Source organism: Pinus tabuliformis, chromosome 7 (assembly GCF_031772625.1).
Source record: "Pinus tabuliformis cultivar Carrire ecotype Pingquan chromosome 7, CPIR1, whole genome shotgun sequence".
NCBI lineage: Eukaryota > Viridiplantae > Streptophyta > Pinopsida > Pinales > Pinaceae > Pinus > Pinus tabuliformis.
Genome location: NC_142293.1, coordinates 976023077 through 976047235, shown reverse-complemented (window position 1 = coordinate 976047235; position 24159 = coordinate 976023077). Strand labels below are relative to the sequence as shown.

The 24159-nt window shown below is 40.3% G+C and overlaps 1 protein-coding gene and 1 pseudogene across 4 annotated transcripts in view; one reads left to right on the top strand and one right to left on the bottom strand.

Moving 5' to 3' along the window:
- LOC149250869 (putative RNA-dependent RNA polymerase 1) overlaps positions 1 to 24159 on the bottom strand; it is a 148867-nt gene that overhangs the window by 75136 nt on the left and 49572 nt on the right. The gene's annotated exons all lie outside the window — the stretch shown is intronic.
- Positions 24062 to 24159, top strand: part of LOC149250871 (25S ribosomal RNA) — a 2846-nt pseudogene continuing 2748 nt past the window's right edge.

The following is a 24159-nucleotide window of genomic DNA, read 5'->3' as shown; positions in this document are numbered from 1 at the left end:
TGATGCACGATGTCTCATCCAACTGTCTCAGGCAACCCCCATGTGTCCTGCCATATGTGATGAGAGCATCAAATAACAACAACAGAAGCCTTTGCAACAACATGTAGGACAAGAAAGTGATAGATGTGTGGGTCAATCCCAAGGGCATGATCAAGAACCCATACGGATATCCAAGTGTAGTCATGTGAGTATTGAAGATCAAGTGATGTTCCAATTGAAGATCAATCTTTGAGGAATGCAATGCTCCATGATGCTCATCCGTCCATTCATCAATCTTGGGTAAGCCAGACCCAATGGTATCCCGACATCCCAGTCATTTGGTCTCCTCGAAAGCAATGCTCCAAGATCCCTCTGTGCAACACCATACACCACTACATACAACCATGCACCCTTGATCTCCTCTGCATACCAATGCACACTGCGACTCATCTCTATACACCACTAGATACTATTGCGTGTTGATAAACCACCCTGTGTCATTTGGTATCTTGCATATACCAATGTATTTGTCACCCCACTAGTGGATCCACTGTGATGCGAATCATCCCTCCTAACCTACCCTGATAAATCTAAGTGGCATTTCTCCTCACATGCCAGTGGGGATGTCACTATTGCGCAGATCCTTACTAGCCCTTATGCCCAATACATCAATGGAAGAACATCGTCTCCATACAATGCCCTACCTGGTGGCATACTAATGCCATCCCATCTGAATAACTCATGACAAGGCATGTTTTCCACCCTGCAATCCCATACACGAACGATATGCCAGGACATCTCCCGGAGCCTACACACTTCCCCATCAAACCAACTCACCACTAGCATTGATCGGAACTCTAATGGAGGTGTGAAGGAATGTGTGCGCTCGGTCACTAGATTAACCACCTCGTTAATGCCATAGTCATCCTACACCTTCGGTATATGATGAAAAGCCCCACCTAGATCCCAATGCCAACCTGAGCTTCCAATATCCTCTCCACTTGTGTCAACTGAACATGTATCTCATATGGATGTAACATCGTCTAAAATATACTTGTCTCCCTGTCCCATGGATGCATAATCAGAACCCTCTGGGATATACCTCTTTGCAAGTGCCTATTCATCTGGGTGCTCCTCGTGATCAAATATCATAGGAGGTTCCTCTATTAAATCATGAGTTCCCCTAACATCCTCTTGTGTGATAGTTGCCATAGTTAACTGATTGTCTTCCATGGAGGATGAAGAGTATCCACAACTCAACCCCATACAAAGTTGCTCAACCTGCAACTCTAATTCTTGAAATGCCATCTAAGTGCTCTTCAAGGATTACTGGGTAATCTCAAGCTCATGAGTAAGCCTGTCAACTTCCTCCTCTTTCCCTATTAGTGCATCATGATATATCTCAACAAGCATGAGTAGGTGACCTCTATCTAAAAGGAGGTGTAGGTAGTTAAATTTCATATCCACCAATGCCTTTCTAAGAGTTTGAAAATTTGCAAGTGAATGCTCTCCTCCCGAACTGTCATGTGTCACTGCACTGCTCCAGTAATAATATTAATCTTAAGTTAACATGTTCTTTGCTTAGGACAGTTACTTCAGTATTCCATATTAGCCTATTTATCAATCCATTAGCAATCACATGAATCATTATCATACTGGTAGTAACTGAAGAAAGAACATCAATAATAAATGTAGAAGACAAGCTAAGACAAGAGGACACAAGAATATGGCTCAAGCTAGTGAAAACCCGCAAGATGGGGAAACCCTTGATCAATTCTTCTTATTATTAAGATGAAATGTTCAGCAGAGAAAGAGGAAGAAAATACAATCGATGACAACAAAGCAACCCATACAAGTCTTCCATTCTGCCTTCAAACAATAGTAGACAAATTCAGCCCTCACTAGTGATCAACAGTAGCTATAAGGAAATCTTCATAAGGAGCTCAGACCTAGTCCAATTTGTGTGGCCTTCTTTATTGATTGTAATGAACCCAAGACAGTTCTATACTGGGCAGTCAAGCTTGTGATGATGTAACAGTTGTAGATTTGGAACCCAAACTAACCCTAGGGTATGAGGCTCCTCTTCAACGTACCCTACAATACTCCAACAACATCATATAGCCCTAACACATGGTAGAACACCTTTGTTCTTTTGCGTTGCACTAGGAGAAGTTGCGGCTAGGGCAGAGGAACTTTCCTAGCCCACTTGGCCCACAAAACGGACTTCCCAACTTGTTGTTGTAGGCGTCCTTACCTACGACCTGAACAGAGACAACATAACCCTTAAAGATATGCACAGAAATCCTTCTTACCTCTCCTCTGAGCTGCAACCTAAGTCTGGAAGGAAATCTGCCTCAAGATTTGTCCAAAACTCGTCCTTTAGGCCTTCTCACAATCTGCAAGGAATCCACACCCTTCCAACAAAGATATTCCTCTCCCAACTTGTGCTCTTGGCCTCCCATCTTCCTGCCTCAAAACTGCACCAAAAACACAAAGCTAATCCATGTGTGGAGGCACTTAAGATGTATCTAATGAGGTAGAAGAGCACCTCTATCTATATAAGATGGAGAGGGGTTCAACTTGATAATTTATCCCAAGCCGAGCTTGATAAGTTACACATGTGAGGGCTTATATTCAAAAATATATTTTTCATTATCCAAATTTAGAGATCTTTAGGTCGATTTTGGTCCTCTCGAAAAGAGGAATTCAATGCCACATTTATCTTCTTCAAAAGAGCTGCCCAAAGTGGAATTTGGCCCTAGTTGCCAAATTTAAAATTCCACCTGCCAAACCATGCCGTCCTGTCATCATGAACCATCTTTGCATCCCATCTCAACTCTGTTGAACACTGATATAGATAATGAAGAAGAATCGATTGAGAGTGAGTCACAAGACCTTACCACTCTTCACTGACAAAGGCCAATCCACATAACTAGGTGTAGAACCGTAATCAGACTTCATCCCAAGTGTTTGTTGAACATCATGCATCCTAGACATAGGGAGTACAGCAGTACACGATGCGCCCATCGGTAGTGTTATGTTCCCAAACCACTTTTCCCAACCCATTGGCTAGATGAGAGGTACTTCCCATGTGTCCCGGACTACATGGGTGGGATGATGTTGGGGCAACAACAGGGAAAGAATAAAACACATCATGCTCACAACCACACGTAGGGAAAGGATAAACCACATCCTATGCGCATACAAACCACCAAGAGTAGGGAAAGGATGAACCAAGTCCTATATGCCTGCCAACCAACATTCATAGGAAGGATCCTACACGTGGGGAAAAGATTAACCACATCCCACCGACATGTCACTCATCAATCGTAGGGAATAAGCATCCTACATGTGGGGAAAGGATGAACCATGTCCCACTGACATGTCCACATGTGACAACCAACAGATGCCTATATGCATCTCTCACTAGGGTGACCACGGGAGAAGGTGAACCACTCATCCTGCTCATATGCTATAGGAGAATGTGAACCACTCATCCTATGCATATGTCATCAATCGTAGGGGAAGGTGAACCACTCACCCTACACACATGTCAATCGTCATGGGGTATCACAGGGCACGCTGAACCACTCACCCTACACATATCAATCGTCATGGGGTATCACAGGGCAAGCTGAACCACTCACCCTATGGTCACTCATAGCTCCAAGAAGTACCCAAAGCCCCCAGGAGCTCCCAGAGCTCAATGTTCAACCAAGACCCTCATAGTAGGGTCTATCCACGACTCCAACCTCTTTCTGAGCTAACTTGATCTTACCAAGAGGCTTTGCAAGGATGTTAGACACCTGTGCATCCATACTGGAATGATGAAATTTGATTGCTCCCTGTTGTACCATATTCCAAATAAAGTGGTACCTGGTGTACATATGTGAAACACTGGATTCTCTTAATCCTACTCTGCAATATACAACAATGTTGATGTGCATAAATTGTTGTTGTAGACTTTCCTTAAATGGCTTCATAATAAGCCATGCTTGTTGCTTTGTGCATTCTGCTTTAATAGTGCTTTCAGAGTAACAGACTTCAGCCTTCGAAGGTGGACCTCAAGAGATACGACACTCAGATGTGCTCTTACCATTTACCATACTCTCCATCCAGCAACTCTCTGCAGTGCACTTCAGATCATGCTATCTTAATAAGCAGTGATCCATAAATTGTCTTTGTGTCAAGGCAAACAATTGATAAATGAGAGGATCATTATCTTGTTGGACAAACAACATCAATAGTTGTATCCTAACTTCATAGCTCCCTCTGAATATCGAGAAAGTAACCTTGCCTACATCGTAACCATCTGCAACCTGCTATTAATCCAAGGATTTTATAGCTCCCTCTGAAGCTTTGCTTTAGGTGATCATTTGGCCTTCAATCATGAGCTTCCCATATGAGAGATGAGACTTTCCACGAGGCAACTTATCCAGGGTGAGGAAGGTTCTTTCGCATTCAAGCATCCATATCTATAACACTATTTTTCATAAGATCCTGGCTTAATGCAACCCAGATGCCAAAATCAGGGTCTCCTGCTTATTGTAGTTGTTAAGACATAGAATCTGACATGCACCTTCTTCAAGGAACCTTTGTTTTCATGTTGATGAGGGTTGCCACAAAAGAAATGGTTCCACAGTGCCATGCAAAAGCTTCAGGTGTGCTGCATTCCTTATCAAAGTTGCTGCAATTTCTTTTACTGGAAGATCCCTGTAGTTTCTTCATAGTAGATAACTTTTCAAAAGATAAGTTATCTGATTGTCTTGTTCACAACTTCGTTTGTGAACAAGACTACAATACTGTCATCAATTTACAGGAGCTTCAACATATTATTATGGCTATTATTATACAAGAGACCATAAATGATGTTGAGTTATATATGCTAAGATGCCATACCTAGAGTGGTGCCTCATATTATAAAAAAATATTTACTGCACAAGGTTCTATTTTATGATCACTTTGGGTCTTTCAGGAGATCCAAGATTTTGCTTATTGATATGTCTTCAGCAAAATCTTTGTTTAGCGACTTGAAGATTTCTATTATAGAGTAGAAGACTCTGTTACAAATATCAAAAGCTTTCATTGCTTGATGCTTATGTTTGCTTCTCTTATTTCAGGTTTGTTGACTACTCCATGTCACCTACCCTACAGCAGTACACATTTTTGCAAAGGAATTCCATCATGTTCAAGCAATCAGATATCCAAGATTCATCATCATCATTTGTTAGCTTATCAAAGTTGTAAACCCAAGTTTTGCAAGTTTATTGTAAGTGATGCTAGTATGACCATTTAATTATGTAACAACACCTAGGTAAGCCTTTGATTTTGGCAAAGGATTTCATCCTAGGAAGTTTTTTAACCTCACCGAATTATGTGTGTTTCTAAACACGGATAATCAGCAGAGTTTTTCTTCCAATTTTAACCCCAGAGCTAGGGTAGAATCCGTTGACAAGGTCTTAGGTGAGTCCTAGTGTTATATCGAGTCTTTTGTAGAGGTGTGTTTGGGAATAATTTAAGCACATTTGGCTAAATTATTTTATTACAAACACACTTGGTCTATACTAGATCATATTGTGCCACAGAATTGGGGAAATTATTAAAGGTCTATGTCTAAAGGTGTTTTCCCCTTTCAAGGGTTGAATTAATTATAATGTATTGATGTAAAAATATTTTGGTGCATAGCCCCTCATAGGGCTATTTAAACCAGTGTTGATAATATCAACGATATTTCGCGTAATATTGCAAATATCACGATATTTTCAAGCAAACGACATTTCGGCAGATAAATATCGCGATAAATGTGCATGTTGCATGCATTGAGCTCTGCGAGCTCTTGGCGGCTTAGGGTACTTACTAGAGCAACATACGACCACAAGGCGACTCACCCTACCCTGGAAATGCTCTATGTACAGGGTGACAGGTTCAACCTTCCCCTGTGATACCCTGTGGCGACTGTGGAACATGATGATTAGTTCTCCTGTGGGTCGGGATGATTAGTTCTCCTGTGGCAACTGTGAAACAGGATGATTAGTTCTCCTGTGGGTCGGGATGATTAGTTCTCCAGTAGTGACTATGGGACAAGATGATTCGCTCTCTTGTGGACAGGATGATTAGTTCTCCTGTCAAGGCATCCTACCCATGCAATCTAGGACTCATGGGAAGTACCTCTCATCTGATCAATGAGCAGAGAAATGGGGATAGGGACCATAGTAGTACTATCGATGGACACATCATTGTATCTACCGTACTCTCTATGCTAGGATGACCTCCATTGATCTGGGATCAGTATGAGTGGTTTGAGACACTCTCTTGTGATATTGATCTGGGATCAATAAAACTGACTTCGGGTCAATAAGAGTGATATGACACACTCTCTTTAGATGAAACTGACTTCAGGTCAGTAGAGAACGGTATGAGACATTCTTGATCAATTCTTCTTCTTCATGGTTCAGTGAAGCGAACAAAGTTCCTTCTTTGGATTAATTACTCCAAGACACTTGGAATATCAAATTATCCATTAAGGATATAAATATTATATTAAATATGTGAATAAGAATAAGGCTGATGATGATTTACAAATGAGAACGAGAGGCTTGCTTATATACCAAGCAAGTGTCTCTTCATGAAGAGTCATGTCCTATTAGACATGCCTCTTCAACCTAATTACTAGCTTAACTAACTATTATTTATGATTATTATCTTTTACATTATATTTATATTATTTATATATTTTATTCGTTACATTGCCTCCTTCCTCAAAAAGCTTTGTCATCAAAGCTTGTCGATTAAAAAAAGCTTGATCTCTTTTTCGGCTTTGAAAGTCTTTCTCCCTTGGAACAGTCATCTTCGTCGATACAAGCTGATATGATCTTCTTAGTGACAAACAAAATTGTCGCACTGAGAAGGGATCAGACCATCCGAGATTAATCTTCTGTATAGCATTCTGATCACTGGAATTTTGTAACGACTTGTTAGCATAAGACTGGACTGATTTTACGTAATTATTCTCTGAAACATCAATTTGTTGTTTCTGGTCTGAATGGTACCGATACGTAGCATGGTTGATTGGTCTACTCTCGTGATTCGGATGTCGATATGGAGTTTTTAGATTTTCTTCTGGCGAAGATGTTGTTGAATTGGTTATGGAACATTCACCTGGGATGTCCATTGTCTGAACTGCAACATCTACGTGTGTCGTTTCTTCAACTAGCTTGTCTTCTTGAGTTGTCATATTCACTGGATCGGTATTCGTTCCCTTACTTTCAACTTGGACTGCTACGACTGGAGATTTTGATGCTTCTTCTTGAGTGAATTGTTCCAACTTATCTTTTAATGCTTTCTTATCATCCTTAAGCTTCTTAATTTGAGTGAGTAGACTTTGATTATGGTTTTTCAGTCGTAAAAGTTCTTTGATTTCTGATTTATCAACCTTATTTTCAGTGTTTTGAATTTTAAAATTTTCATCTTTTAGATCTTTGATTTGTTCTAATAAATTTTTACTAAGGTTCTTTAAACGCAAAGTTTCCTCTTCTTGTTCTGATAAGTGCTCCTTGAGTTCCTTCTTTGAGACTTTAGTCTTCTTGACTTGTTCGAGTAGCTTTTCCTGGTGACCTCTTAGGCTCGAAATTTCTGTGTCTCTGCTGCAGATGACTTCTTCAAGCTCTTTTTGCTTCTTTGATATAGTTTTTTCGTTATCTTGAAACATCAAATCTGAGATATCCTTAAGGTCTTCTAATGAAGATTTTATTGATTTTGATTTACTTGTTATGTCTCGAAACATGACCATCTTCCCTTTATAAGGAAACGTCAAAACTTGTTTCTTTATGTTTAACATGAATGTACCCAGATCCTTAAACCAGGGTTGACCGAGTATGATGTCAGTGTTTATATCTGTCCTTACAACATGAAATTGAGATATGTAGTTATAATGACCTATTGTCACTTGTAGATCACTAATTTTATACTTGTTTTGGTCAAAAATATTTTTCTTTACACTAATGCTTAGCTCTGGAATTAATAGTTGATTTGCCAAGTTGATGTTGATATAATTTTTATCATTGCTTGGGTTGATGGCGACATTAACTTCTTTTCCTTGGATATTTCCTTTTAGTGTAATTACTCTATGATCTGTAATTGAAAGACCATTATAGGAAAACCTTTCTTCCTTTATCATTTTAACTTTGTATGGAATTTTTTTTTATTTTTTAAACTTATTTTATCTCCCTTTATATATATATATATATATATATATATTTCCAATATTCTCTTCTTCTTCTTCTTCTTTTGTTCACTCTTTCAATAAAAATTTTATATAATAATAATTTTTTTTTTAATATATATAATTATAAATTATATATATTATATACTTTTAATTTATATATATTATAAAATTATAATTATATAAAATTTATATATACTTTTTTGGCACCCACTTTTCCTTTTATATGTAACTTTATAAGGCTTATATAGTATTTTTTTTAATTATAATAATATTTTTTTTTTCGAAAATTTGGATGAGTCGTGACTAATTTGGATGAGACGTGACTCTTAGTACGGTCACAATCTTTAAATTTGAACGATTAAAATTATTTAGATCACACCTTTTTTCTCCAATGCTTATCACAATATCTTTCACTTTTAAAATACCATGGGCAATTACCATGGGTTGTTTCTAAAACCTTAATGTTCTCCACGTAAAATGTAAAATGTAAAACTTACTACTGGTTTCTAAAACCACGGGCAATTACCATTGGTTTCTAAAATACCATGGGCAATTGTTTCTAAAACCTCGGTTAATGTTCTCCACGTAAAATGTAAAACTTACCATTGGTTTCTAAAACCACAGGCAATTACCATTGGTTTCTAAAACCACGGGCTTCTCCACGTAAATTTTTTTAAATATACTTGAAAAGATTCCCGCGTATTTTTATTATGCACTTTTATCAATAATGTAAAACCCTTTATATATATATATTTTTCAATTTTTTTGTTTGTTTGTTATATTATTTCCTTTCCTCTTTTCTTTTTATATACCCTTCTTATTTATTCTTTATTATTTTTTTTAAATAATGGCCAAAGACCAAAAAAATGGAGAATCTCCCAATATGTAGCGAAACGCTTCAATTATGACAGCAACGAAGTTGATGATAGGTTGATAGCCAAAGGCCTGGTGATCAGGCAACGTGGCTCTGATACCACATGAAGCGAACAAAGTTCCTTCTTTGGATTAATTACTCCAAGACACTTGGAATATCAAATTATCCATTAAGGATATAAATATTATATTAAATATGTGAATAAGAATAAGGCTGATGATGATTTACAAATGAGAACGAGAGGCTTGCTTATATACCAAGCAAGTGTCTCTTCATGAAGAGTCATGTCCTATTAGACATGCCTCTTCAACCTAATTACTAGCTTAACTAACTATTATTTATGATTATTATCTTTTACATTATATTTATATTATTTATATATTTTATTCGTTACATTCAGCAGAGCTGAGCAAAGATCAACAGAGAAGAACATAGCAGAGCAGTGCAGGGCACTGATGGTAGAGATAGTACAATCGGACATATGGATCAGCGGATGGAGTTCTCCCTAGTTGAGAGGGAGTGTTAAAATTGGAAACTAGGGCCAAACTCCATGTGGGTCATCTTATTAATGGCAGCTGATATTTTTCTTGGATCCCTCTCATCGAGAGGTGTAGGATTGATCTAAAGATCATCTAATTCCAATAAGTATTCATGGAGATATGAATTTATTTGTGTTATGGGACAATTCGTCAAGGTCAGCCAGCAACCAAATAAACCCCACTTGTGCTCAACATTTTAGTATAAATAGAGGTGGACTTCAAGTCATTTAACAATCATCTCTTGTGATCTCACTCTCCACTTGTTTGGGTTTTTGGTGGAAGGGGAGGTCTAGAAGAGGTGCCTTCTATGCAGCACTAAAGGAGGAATCTTGGAGGTGCCCTAGCCGCAAGGATACATGCCCTAGCCGCAGTCAAGAGAGGAAGTAAAGTATAAGCCCTCAACGTTCCAAAAAAGGCTCTCTAGTCTAAGGAGCTTCAACGCAGATATAAGGAGTACTAGAGGGAGCCCTAGCCGCAGTAAAAAGAAGCCTACATACCGCTGAAGGATAAGCCCTCATACGCTGTCCTAAATACCCTAGCCACAGGTCATGATTTGCTGTCACAAGTGATCCTCAAAACGCAGCAAAAGAGAACCTTGATCTAATGTTTGAGTGGCTCCTAATCCGCAATCCTTAAAGCACCTAATCTGCTGTCATAATGGAGACTCTAGCCATTGTATTGAGAAGACTTCTATATGTTGTCTAGTGGAAGAATGAAGCCCTAGCAGCAGTGAGGAGATACGTTGTCAATCTAGAGACCTAATTGGCAACGCTCATCTAGCTCCTATTTTCCATCATGAAAAAGGCCTTATATGCAGCTCTTAGCCGCAATAGAAGAGGCCCTAATCAGCGACATACAAAGACCTAAGACGCAGCAAGAAGAAGTGGATCTTTGTCGCATCAAAAGGAAGTATTTAATCAGTGTTTAAGTCACATTGTTGTAGATGACAGCATGACATGTTTGAGATCCGTTCCGGGCATGACTGTGCAGCAATAACGCTAATTGATAGACATTGTTTTCAAGGGTAATAGCTGGGTACTATATGACAACCTTGCTTGCTGTTGGGCTAGGCCGCAAGCCATAGCCAACAGCATATTGTGTTAAGGGTTGCACAAGGATAAGGATTGAAGGTTGATGTGACTGCTTCTATGGTCAGCATGTTAGACAACTTGGTTAGATGCAGCGGTTGGATGCAGCATGGTATTAGAGACAGCAATGAAGTGCAGAATAGCAGTCATTGAGTATAGATCAGTGATGGTGCAGCATTGAGTACAGATCAGTGATGAGTACAACAATGGGTGCAGATCCATGATGAGAGCAGCTCAATGATTGGAGCAGCACAGTGACAGGAGTAGCAGCATGAAGTGCATAGCATGGTCATTAGGTCCAGCATTGTGATGATGAGTGTAGCATGGTGCAGCACGGTGGGGTGCAGTAAGTGGACAAGATGCAGCACAATGATAGGTGAAGGAGTCACCTTAGAGAATCAGTTGAAGCAGCATGCCTTCAACTGATCTCATGTAGATATAGAAAGTCGAAGTGTTGACTTCTGTTGTAAATGTACTATCTCTCTCTCTCTCTGTTGAACTATTGAAGAACATATAAGAAGAATTGACGAAGGGTTCCCCACATTGGGGTTTGTCCCTGGCTAGCGCCACATCTTGTGTCCTCTTGTCTTGGCTTGTCTTCTGCGATTTATGTTTATGTTTTATCTGCGGTTTACTTTAATGTTGATGTGATTGCTAATCTGGAAAAGATATTGAGCTAACTGTGAAAATTGAATTAAATTTCTCTAAGCATAGAACATACCTAAACTTAACATGGATTCAGAGCTGAGGTGAAGACAAAGCCCAAGCAAGAGTGAAAGAGCAATCACTGAAGACAGTTGGTAAAGGACAAAAGGATCAATGGATTCCTCATCCCTCTTCTAATTCACCAAGGGTGAAGTTGAAGCAGAGAATACTATCAGAATGGTGCAGCAATTTATGACGGCATACCTGAAGATCACTTCTATGGGAAGTCTGGATCTAAAGGTGGAAAGAAAGGCATACTTGGTTGAAATAAGTTTGGCCATTATGCGAAGGAGTGTCCGACTGGCAGGGACGCATCACTTGATGATGATAACAATCATTCCAGGGACATCTTCAATGATCAGAGGAATGACAGGTAATGCAGGTCATCAAGGACACAGCCGACTCTTCAGAGAAAGCAAGGAACCCCAACTATGAAGAATCAAATGTTGTTTCTGATAAGATCTTGTATTGGCCCTCTTCTTCAAATTCTTTGGGAATCTGGCTTATGGAATATAGTGTTTCAAGGCACTTCATCAGATAGAAGGGTGCTCTCTCTAATTTGGTAGAGATGGAAACAATCATGGGATTATACTTGAAGTCAATGCCACCTTTCCTAGAAAGGGTGTAGGGAATGTTACCCCTCAATTGAATGAGGGTAACTCGATTCACTTACAAAATCTCTTTTATGTGCCTGATCACAAGAAGAACCTGGTGTCCATTTTGGCAATGGAAGTCAAAGGTTACAAGGTGACATTCATCGATGGAAAGGTATGTGTTTAAAAATAAAATTTTCTAAGATGCTTTTGAGTTCAAGGTTGGAAATTTGTATCAAGTTGCAGGATGGTCCATTGGGGACCATATCAGTTGACACATCTCATCTATAGCACCAGATGTCTACTTATGGGGCCCTACCCGATGTGAGTCAGATGGTGACTCAGATGCCTGAATTCAAGAAGAGCATGAAGGTACATGTCTGAGATGTACCGAAGGAAAATCTTACAAGGGGACCATTCCCCTTATGTAGCAGGTCTACAGATTTGGAACAACTCGAGGTGTTTGAGATACATGATCGGGAATCTCATGTATACAGGTGGAAGAAAGCCCTCTATGGCTTGAAACAAAACACCCCGGGCATAGTATGAGAGGATTGATAGTTGTCTGATGAAGCTGAGATTCACTAGGAGTGAAACCGATCCAAACCATTGCTCGAAGGTTGTGGATGATAGACCTCTCATACCGGCATCTTCTAAGGACGACCTATTTCTGACAGGTGCAGACCCTCTCATTTGCAGAAGTAAGAGGGAGTTGGATTCCGGATGTGGAATGGTAAAACTACAAGCTCGTGACTACCTTGAGGATCTTAACTTTCAGAAGTTATATGGTGATGATATCGGACCAGATTTGGGAAATGCCTCTGAGTTTCATAAACTCATTTGCATTGTTGTTCTTGGTGAACTTCTGTCCAGATATATGTTTTGCAGTCAGCATGGTGAGCTCATATTTGGTTGAGCCTCGGTGCCAAGAATCCTCTGAGATATCTTCGGGGCACAATCTCTCATGGATTGAGATACACTGCCAGAAATATGACGCTGCTTGATTATTCGAATGTTGACTGGACAGGCAGTGTGGAGGATTGCTAGAGCACTTCTTAGTGTTGGTTCTCTTTGGATTTTGCTTCGATATCATGGATGAGCAGGAAGCAGAAGTCAGTTGCTATAAGCACCGCCGAGTTCAAATACATAGCTATGAGTATGATCTCGTGTGAAGCTACCTGGTTGTGGAAGCTCTTCAGTGAGTTGTCACCACTGCGATTCTCTGTGACAACCAGGGGGGATTCGATTGTTGAGGAATCCCATATTCGATGATTGCTCCAGCAGATAGACATCAGATACTACCTTATCTGGGATATGGTAAGTCAATGAGCGAGGAGGTTCCATCGCATTGAGACTGATGTACAGGTCGTAGACATTTTTTCAAAGCCCCGGGGAAAGGCCAAATATGTGAATTTCCCGAACGAATTGGAGTCGTTGAGAGACCTTCGTTTAGGGATCCTGCATGTTGCATGCATTGAGTTCTGGGAGCTCTGGGCGACTTGGGGTACTTACTGGAACAACATACGACCACAAGGCGACTCACCCTCCCCCGGTGGTGCGCTATGTACAAGGTGACAAGTTCAACCTTCCCCTGTGATACCCCGTGGCGACTGTGGAAAAGAATGATTAGTTCTCATGTGGGCTAGGATGATTAGTTTTCCCATGGCAACTATGAAACAGGATGATTAGTTCTCCTACAGGCCGGGATGATTAGTTTTCCCGTAGTGACTGTGGGACAGGATGATTCGTTCTCCTGTGGACAGGATGATTAGTTCTCCTGTTGAGGCATCCTACCCATGCAGTCTGGGACTCATGGGAAGTACCTGTCATCTGATCGATGAGCAGGGAAATGGGGTTAGGGACCATAGTAGCACTATCAATGAATACATCGTTGTATCTACCATACTCTCTATGCTAAGATGACCTCCATTGATCTGGGATCAGTATGAGTGGTTTGAGACATTCGCTTGTGATATTGATCTCGGATCAATAAAACTGACTTCGGGTCAGTAAGAGTGATATGACACACTCCCTTTAGATGAAACTGACTTCAGGTCAGTAGAGAACGGTATGAGACATTCTTGATCAATTCTTCTTCTTCATGGTTCAGCAAAGCAGAGCAGAGATCAAGAGAGCAAAACAGAGTAGAGCAATGCAGGGCACTGATGGCAGAGATAGTATAGTCGGACATATGGATCAGCAGATGGAGTTCTCCCTAGTTGAGAGGCAGTGTTAAAATTGGAAACTAGGGCCAAACTCCATGTGGGTCATCTTATTAATGGCAGCTGATATTTTTTTTGGATCCCTCTCATCGAGAGGTGTAGGATTGATCTAAAGATCATCCGATTCCGATAAGTATTCATGCAGATATGAATTATTTGTGTTATGGGACAATTCGTCAAGGTCGGCCAGCAACCAAATAAACCCCACTTGTGCTCAACATTTTAGTATAAATAGAGGTGGACTTCAAGTCATTTAACAATCATCTCTTGTGATCTCACTCTCCACTTGTTTGGGTTTTTGGTGGAAGGGGAGGTCTAGAGGAGGTGCCTTCTACGTAGCCATAAAGGAGGAATCTTGCAGGTGCCCTAGCCACAGGGATACATGCCCTAGCCGCAGTCAAGTGAGGAAGTAAAGTATAAGCCCTCAATGTTGTCCAGAAAAGGCTCTCTAGTCTAAGGAGCTTCAACACGGATCTAAGGAGTACTAGGGGGAGCCCTAGCCGCAGTAAAAAGAAGCCTACACACAGCTGAAGTATAACCCTCATACGCTGTCCTAAATACCCTAGCCGCAGGTCATGATTTGCTGTCACAAGTGATCCTCAAAACGCGGCAAAAGAGAACCTTGATCTGATGTCTGAGTGGCTCCTAACCCGCAATCCTTAAAGCACCTAATCTGCTGTCATAATGGAGACTCTAGCCATTGTATTGAGAAGACTTCTATACGCTGTCTAGTGGAAGAATGAAGCCCTAGCAGCAGTGAGGAGTTACGTTGTCAATCTAGAGACCTAATTGGCAGCCCTCATCTAGCTCCTATTTGCCATCATGAAAATGGCCTTATACGCAACTCTTAGCCGCAATAGAAGAGGCCCTAATCAGCGGCATACAAAGACCTAAGACGCAGCAAGAAGAAGTGGTCCTATGCCGCAGCAACAAGAAGTATTTAATCAGCGTTTAAGTCACATTGCTGTAGATGACAGCGTGACATATTTGAGATCCATTCTGGGCATGACTGTGCAGCAATAAGGCTGATTGATAGACAATGTTTTCAAGGGTAATAGCTGGGTATTGTATGACAACCTTGCTTGCTGTTGGGCTAGGCCGCAGACCATAGCCAGCAGCATATTATGTTAAGGGTTGCACAAGGATAAGGACTGAAGGTTGATGTGATTGCTTCTGTGATCAGCATGTTAGACAGCTTGGTTAGATGCAGCAGTTCGATGCAGCATGGTATTAGAGATAGCAGTGAAGTGCAGCATAGCAGTCATTGGGTACAAATCAGTGATGGTGCAACATTGAGTGCAGATCAGTAATGAGTACAACATTGGGTGCAGATTCGTGATGAGAGCAGCTCAGTGATTGGAGCAGCACAGTGACAGGAGCAGCAGCATGAAGTGCATAGCATGGTCATTAGGTCCAGCACTGTGATGATGACTGCAGCATGGTGTAGCACGGTGAGGTGTAGCAAGTGGACGAGATGCAGCACAATGATAGGTGAAGGAATCACCTTGGATAATCAGTTGAAGCAGCATATCTTCAACTGATCTCATGTAGATATAGAAAGTCGAAGTGTTGACTTCTGTTGTAAATGTATTATCTCTCTCTCTACTGAACTATTGAAGAACATATAAGAAGAATTGACGAAGGGTTTCCCCACATTGGGGTTTGTCCCTGGCTAGCACCACATCTTGTGTCCTCTTGTTTTGGCTTGTCTTCTGCGATTTATGTTTATGTTCTATCTGCAATTTACTTTAATGTTGATGTGATTGCTAATCTAGAAAACATATTGAGCTAACTGTGAAAATCGAATTAAATTGCTTTAAGCATAGAGCATACCTAAACTTAACAAATAATCGCTATAACTAAAGACTTTTGAAATTGTTATCGTTAACATTGTTTCATTAAGAGATCTTAAGTTTGCTTCATTGAGTTGTTTATCTCATCTCATCTCTTTGGTTATAAGTGGTTTACATCTTTACATTGGAGCATATTGTCATTATCTCATCTCTTTGAAGCTATCTAACTTGGTCATCATCTTACATTTGCATCCTAGTTTAGATTACATGCTTAAAATTTACCTCCAAGCCTAAGCTTGGTTGAAAGAAAAATTAGGCCCACCTTTCTTTGTAGCTTGCGAAAGATGGACCCTCTTTAGTGGTTAACACGATGACCTTGCAGTCGTCAAAGCCATAGTCTCTGCAGCGCCGGAGGCATCGAGTGGTTGGAACACAAGGGGAGGTATCGTTAATCAAGTCTTTGCTTGCTTCCAATTGGCTTCCATCCCACAACCCACTCTAGAGACTAGCCTCAAAATAGCTAGGAGGAAGGATTAATCTAGATTAGGCATCTTAATTAAAATCAACCAAGATTTTGCATTTCACATTAGCTTAGATCTTGCATTCATTCCTTATTGATCATTGGTGATTAGAATTGTGGGCTAAATCTATAATTTGCTATTGTATCTGGAAATATCATATTTTCTTGCAATTGTCTTTGTTTAGGCTCATTGCTCATATATTTGGTTATCTTGGTCTTTAAATTTTTGTCCTAACTCTTCTTGCAGCATTGTTGTTATTGTAACTTTGAACATCTACTTACTTGCAAGTCTCTAATTTTCCATTGAGCAATGTAAAGTCACTAGTCTGTTGCATTTATATCTTGTATCTGCCTCGTTGATCTTAATTGCACTTATCTTAACAAATATTGCTCATAATTTCTCATACTTGCTTTAATTAATAATCAAGTTACACTAATAATAATTGTCTTGCTGTTAATCTCCTAGGCTTGTTGTTCCAACAATTTTTCCTTCATTGCCATCCTTAGGGACTACCTCCTTCGACTTAGCTAGGAGAGAGTCTAAACGGAGTGAATAGGGATTTAGAGTGACATCCCTTGTTCTAAGCGTTGCGCCTTTGGTGTACACTTCAGGCGACAACAAGGTTCAACGATACCAAGAGATGAAAATGATATTTCATCCATATACGTTAGGATTGCCTTCATAATCCATGTTGCCAAAAACACAAATGTCACAATTTCATGAATTTCATATGTAGGTTGTTCACACTGGTTTCTATGAATAGATCTTCACAACTACTACTTCAAGAATGATTTTCCCTTTTCTGATCTAGTTACGAATGAGAAGGGCTTCACAACCATGCCAAGGTCAAATTTGTGCATCATCAGTGAATTTCCATTAAGTATGCAACTCCACTTGTTCACTTAGTTGCATCATTCAACATAGGAAGCTCCCCTCTCAACACTAAATACTGCCATATCAATATGCTTATGCCAATATTGTTCCTATCATCAGTCTTAAGTACATCGAGAGAAAGGTGAAACATAGTTGTTGTACTGCGACCCCTGTAGCAAAAATATGACTGAGCCATCCATTGAACTGTTGCAACAATGTTATAATATGATTGTGCCATATCAGTGAGCGAGTAACTTGTCAAAGACTTCTTGTGACTGCTTTAGATAGTACTGTTAAATACCCCTTCAAGACAAGTCCAAAGGATGACGAGACTTTTCAGATTTGGCACAATAGATGGATCCTAGATCCTGTTGCAAATTTGGTGTCACAAAATAGGGCTTAGGCTGCCATAACTTCACCCCATAAATTCTTTTATCCATACTACGAAATCAAACTTCCATGCTCAAAATTGTGACACTCAGGGTTGAGTCTCAAATGGTGTCTTTACACTGACATAGAAGGTCACAAGCATAGAGATTTAGTTTCAATAGATTTGATAAATGGTCCAATGATTGTCCATGCAGTTAGTCCTCAAAAGTGAGCAAAATTTGCCTCAGTTTCCACTCCAAATCATCCAAATAGACTTTAACGAATGCCTTAATAAATCAGTGAAGGACTTCCTCAGATTAGGCTCGAATTAGAGGTTAAGATCATCACAATTGATGCTTCAGAAAATGTAAGGTCAAACCCTAGGTAGAGATGAATTAGCCTGGAGGCTTCAGGAGGGCCAAATATGCTATAGCTAAATATCATGGATTAGGCCTCGGGAATTCAACGAAGGAAGACTTCAGACAAGCTCGGATTAGGGTATGCGAATTGCTTTAGAAACCCATACAGATTTCCTTAGATAATAGTTTCGCACTATACCTCAGGAGTCGCGAAGAACTCAGAGAGTTGAAATTTCATGCCATAGTAAACCTCCAAAATTCATAGACCTGGTGTAAAAATAAACTTAGGACAACGAGTCGAGATCGGATCCAAATATCAACCATATTAGAGATCAAAAATGCTTAGAAACCCTGGCAAAGAACCCTCCATAAAACAAAGAAAAACAGTCCCCAAAACGCTCTTATCTTTTGATGTGATGAGAACTTACATAGTGACCCTTACTTGCTAGGACCTTCAAACTTGGAGAAGGAGACCATGGAGACTTATCAACAATCTCCCTTGGTGATTGCTTTCTCTTACACTCTTGCTTGGGCTTGTCCTCACTTGTGCTCTGATACTATGTTAATTTTAAGTTAACATGTTCTTTGCTTTGGAAAGTTACTTCAATATTCCATATTAGCCCATTAATCAACCCATTAGCAATCACATGAATCATTATCATATTGATAGCAACTGAAGAAAGAACATCAACAATAAATGTAGAAGACAAGCAAGACAAGAGGACACAAGGATATGGCTCAAGCCAGGGAAAAACCCCAAGATGGGGAAAACCCTTGATCAATTCTTCTTATTATTAAGATCAAATGTTCAGTAGAGAAAGAGGGAGAAAATACAATCGATGACAACGAAGTAGCCCATACAAGTCTTCCATTATGCCTTCAAACAATAGCAAACAAATTCAGCCCTAACCAGTGATCAACAACAGTTATAAGGAAGTCTTCATAAGGAGCTCAGCCCTAGTCCAATTTGTGTGGCCTTCTTTATTGATTGTAATGAACCCAAGACAGTTCTATACTGGCTAGTCAAGCCTATGGTGATGTAACAGTTGTCGATCTGGAACCCAAACTAACCCTAGGGTATGAGTCTCCTCCTCAACGTACCCTACAATACTCCAGCAACATCAAATAGCCCTAACACATGGTAGAAACACCTTTGTTCTTTTGCGTTGCACTAGGAGATGTTGCGGCTAGGGCAGAGGAGCTTTCCTATCCCACTCGGCCCACAAAACAGACTTCACAACTTGTTGTTGTAGGTGTCCTTACTTGCGGCCGGAACAGAGACAACATAACCCTTAAAGGTATGCACATAAATCCTTCTTACCTTTCCTCTGAGTTGCGGCCTAAGTCTGCAAGGTAATCTGCCTCAAGATCTGTCCAAAACTCGTCTTTAAGGCCTTCTCACAATCAGCTTAGGACCTCAAGAATCTGCGGCTAAGTCTGCGAGGAATCTGCACCCTTCCAACAAAGATATTCCTCTCCCATCTTGTGCTCCTGGCCTCCTATCTTCCTGCCTCAAAACCGCACTAAAAACGCAAAGCTCATCCATGTGTGGAGGCACTTAAGATGTGTCTAATGAGGTGGAAGAGCACCTCTATTTATATAAGATGGAGAGGGGTTCAACTTGATAATTTATCCCAAGCTAACCTTGATTTATTACACATGTGAGGGCTTATATTCAAAAATATATTTTCCCTTATCCAAATTTAGAGATCTTTATGTCGATTTTGGTCCTCTCGAAAAGAGGAATTCAATGCCACATTTATCTTATTCAAAGGAGCTGCCCAAAGTGGAATTTGGCACTAGTTGCCAAATTTAACAAATAATCTGCCACCAATGCTTGTGTATCATCATAATGCCTTATGGCTACAATAACCTTGCCTGCATTCATCCTTAATTGGTTTTCCAAGTTATAGGCACAAGTAGGCTTATGAGAAACATCTACTTCACAAAGAAGTCAATTGATGGGTCTAGGTTTGCACCGTTGACTACCGGTGTGTTATCATCTTTGCATACCTCTTGGGAATCATCATCAACTGTCATAGCCTCATGATTTTCTTTGTACTCATAATCTAAGTCAACAATCTCACTAAGTGATGACAGGCATTATGTAGCAATTTCTGACTCTCCTACATCCCAAACCCTTGTACCAACCTATTGGAGTGAATCTATTGTAGCTTCATCTTGAACAGGTATTACTTTTCCCAATTTGTCCTAAGAGGTTTGGTCATGGTCTTCACTTTCAACTATAGGAGTTGTCTCTATTGTATGAGTTAATACCTTTCTCCTATCTTTATTTGAATTATTATTCTCCTTTGGGCTCCCTTCAATCCTTGCTTCTTGGTCCTTAACTACTTTTTCATCTTTGGATTTGTTTTTCCTTGTTTCATTTGTTTTTTTTATGACACCAATGTTATTGAAATATGTAACTAGGTTCGGTCTTCATAAATGTATTTGAGTCACAATGAAATGTATTTATCTAAAGAACGAAGAAAATATTTTTTTTATTATTATTATGACTTATTAAAGCATGGGTTTCATGCTTGGGTCATCATGTTTTAGGTCAAAGTCTCAATTGAGGACTTCTAGGATTTATTCTAAGTCATTAGAGTCATTGTCCATTAAAAGAGAACCTTCTTGGGCTTTTGAATCATGTAAAAAGAATTAAAATTGACTCAAATATGTTATTTGTCCCCTTCACACCAAGTCGGCTTCAAGAAGGACAATTCGACCTCACTGGAAGGCGATATATACAAGGAAGTTCGAATTCATTTGGAGCATTCACTCTCTCTCATAAGTTCGATATCCAGAAGAAAGAAGTTGGGAAGTGCGAAGTTGGAAAAGAGCCGGAAAAGGGTGCAAATTTTTGAGGGAAGTGTTGTCACTCACTGCCTTGTGGGTTTTAATTGGTCAAGGTTGCCTGAGAGCAGTGAAGTTAAAGCCATTTTTTAGGCCACAGAAGCTATCAGAGCTTAACCGGACCCTCTCCATTGCCAAGTGCTCAGAAAAATTTTCCAACAGTATATGGAAGTACAAAAATGGACTCCTGGAGCAGAAGACCAACCATTTTGAAGGTCAAACTTGGAAAAGCCTAGCGAACCAAAAAATGGCTAAGTATGGAGGGCAAATCGCAATCGGCGATCGGCTATCGACGAATTCCCAGAGCTCACACTTAAGGATTATCAGCAGTTCTTGGCGTCGAAGGTCAATATCGCAATCCCGCAAATCGGCTGTCATCGCAATCACAGCATACTCCAAGAACTCGCGGGAGCCGATCTGCGATATAATGTTGTATTGCCGGGGAAGGACTAAAACAGTGTAACACAAGAGAGGCGGACAAAACAGGGATGGGCGACCCCCTTTCTCTCTCCTCCACGTGGCGTATCCCGCACCCCGCAATATCAGCGGCAGGAATGGGGAGGTTGCTCCCCTAATAACCTTGCAGAATTGTGACCTTGCGGGGGTCGATTTTGCGATATAGGGTGAAATCATCGAGGGAGGTCCGAATTTTATTAACAAAGGAAATGCCGACAAAACAAGGGTCAGACCTCCCCTTTCTCTCTCCTCCACATGGCATCGGCGATCGACGGAGGTTTCTGTTCCAAATGGTTGAAAATCGTCGATATTGTGATATAGACCAAAATCGTCGAGGGACGAGAAAACCAAATACAAAGGAAAAGCATGAAAAGCCAAGGTCAGGCAAGCCTTTTTCTTCTCCTCCAGGGGGCCACATGGCAACCTCTGATTGGTCCTCAGAGCTTACATGGCAGCTGACATCGTCAGTGACATGGCGGTACGGATGCTGACGTGGAAGGCGGACACGTGTCACTCGATTTCGGTGTTTTTAGGGATCCTATGGGGCCATTTCCAGGGACACGTGTCAACACTCACAGGGTGACATGTAGCAAAGATGACATCATCCCGCATATCGGCGATCGCAATTGCTTAACGAAAAAACTTAAGGGAAAGTGTATTCAGCGCGGGATGTCGGATTGCGATTGAGATAAGAAAAAGGGCCCCTCAAATGCGATGTTCCATAGGCTGTATTTCATAAGGTTTTCGCGTCCAAGATATCGGCCGATGCAATGTAAGGGGTTATTAAAGGTTTTTCAAGTAACAAAGGAAAAGGCCCCTGCACGACAATTGAAAGCCTTAGCACCCAAAGGACTAAGCGCTCGGTTCAAGCCCTCGATCACATAAAAGAAGCGGAAGGGGGTTGTATTCCCAAGGGCATAAAGGGCAGTCAGGCTTGCTTGTTTCACGGTGTTCTTGTGTTAAAAGGCCAGTGTTCGAAAGGCTCCTAGGTACTCCATGAAACACGACACCAGACTTTTCAAGGCACCAATATTATCTAACAGAAAGTTAAAAGGGCATATGAGTTGGTTGTTGTTTCAGAGGCTGTTAAAGACTGATAGTAACCCAGAACCGGCTAAAAGAGGATTAACCATGACTTAGCAGGAACACGCTAGGACCAAAGGCCAGCAAAGACGAGTGGCATGAAGATATTTCCAAAAACCATCATTTCAGTTCCGATGGATTAATTATGTTTTGTTGTTTTGATCACTATATTATTATTTTGTTTTGCTTTCAAGAAAGGAATCTCCCTGCTGTAATAGTTAGAGAATTTACGCTGAGACAGCCATTCATACAGACAGTTGTAAATTTCCACTTGAAGATATTTTTGTAACTGATTTTCTTACCCTCCCTCTCATTATAAAAGGGAGGAAGAAACATTGAAGAAAGGTTCTGAATTCTAAGAAAAAACTGTATGTGCTTCTGAAGTTGTATGGATTCCAAATCTACATCTTTCTTAATATGAATGAAACAGTGGTGATTCCCATGTTCGAGTATTACAGTGTGTTGTTTCTCTGTTAAACTTCCATTATGTTCGCACTTCCTCTCTGATTTCAAGCAATTGTAGCTACCAGAAATATCTCTTATATTCTTACGGATTCATCGGTGTTAACTAGTTAATAAATATGCATGTATGCAAGTCTGAGATTATATCTTTCAGTGTGTGCTTCCTAAAATCATAGCATTCACTCTTCTTACATCCACCTATCTATCTTTAGCTCAAATAAGTATAGAACTCTTGATGTTTCAAGCTCTATGTGATGAGTTATTATTCTCTTTCTCTTCTTTCATTATTTTGCAAAATCTGATTAAACTGTAAGTCCTTGATTACTCGGCCTCCACTTGTTTTTGCCTTATTCTTGTGAGTTGTATATGTGAAAGGATACCAGAAATACATGGCTTATATCCTTGGATGAAGGAACCAACCCATGTTGTTATGTGTATATTTGTATATTTGTAATTACTATGTGTAGAAGATGCATATGATGCCTTCGGTTTCTTGAGGATCATATGAGATACATAGAATTTAGATGTGCCCAGGCACTGGTCTTGTAAGCAATCCAAGGTTGTCTCTGGGAGAGACAACATCTTTTGGCGTCGTTGCTGGGGAGCTTATTGAAGGATTTTTCCCCCGAATACGACAAATTGAACACCCTTCGTGTAGGTGAGCAAAGTTTGTTCTGATTGCATTCATATCACCTTGGCGACTCCACACCCCCCTCATTATCATTCATAACCCTGGCTTTTAAAAGGCCTCATACTCGCTCAGATACATCCCAAAAGAAAGCCCCATTTGTATCTGATCCAGAAAAGTTAATTTCCAAGAAAGTCGGGAAAGAGAAAACTCCCCCTGCTTGTACTACCATCTCATCAGCCTTTGCCACCTCCGCCTCCAATTCTCAACCCACTGTTGCTCACTACTCAAGACTTACTCCTAAGGCCCTGACATACCCTGCTTCTCCTCCAACCACTGTGGTCTTGACCCCAGTTCCTCAAGCAAATTTTAATCCCCCTCCACCAATCTAGATGGCTCTTCCAGTGTTTTTGCTGAATAAGTATGCACCTCTTAATTTACCTCAACCTTTGAGTGCAATGCCCAAGAACCACCTAAAGCAGCGAGAAATCAAAAGTGATTCCTGTAGTAGTAGCGAGTGAAATGGGAGCAGCCT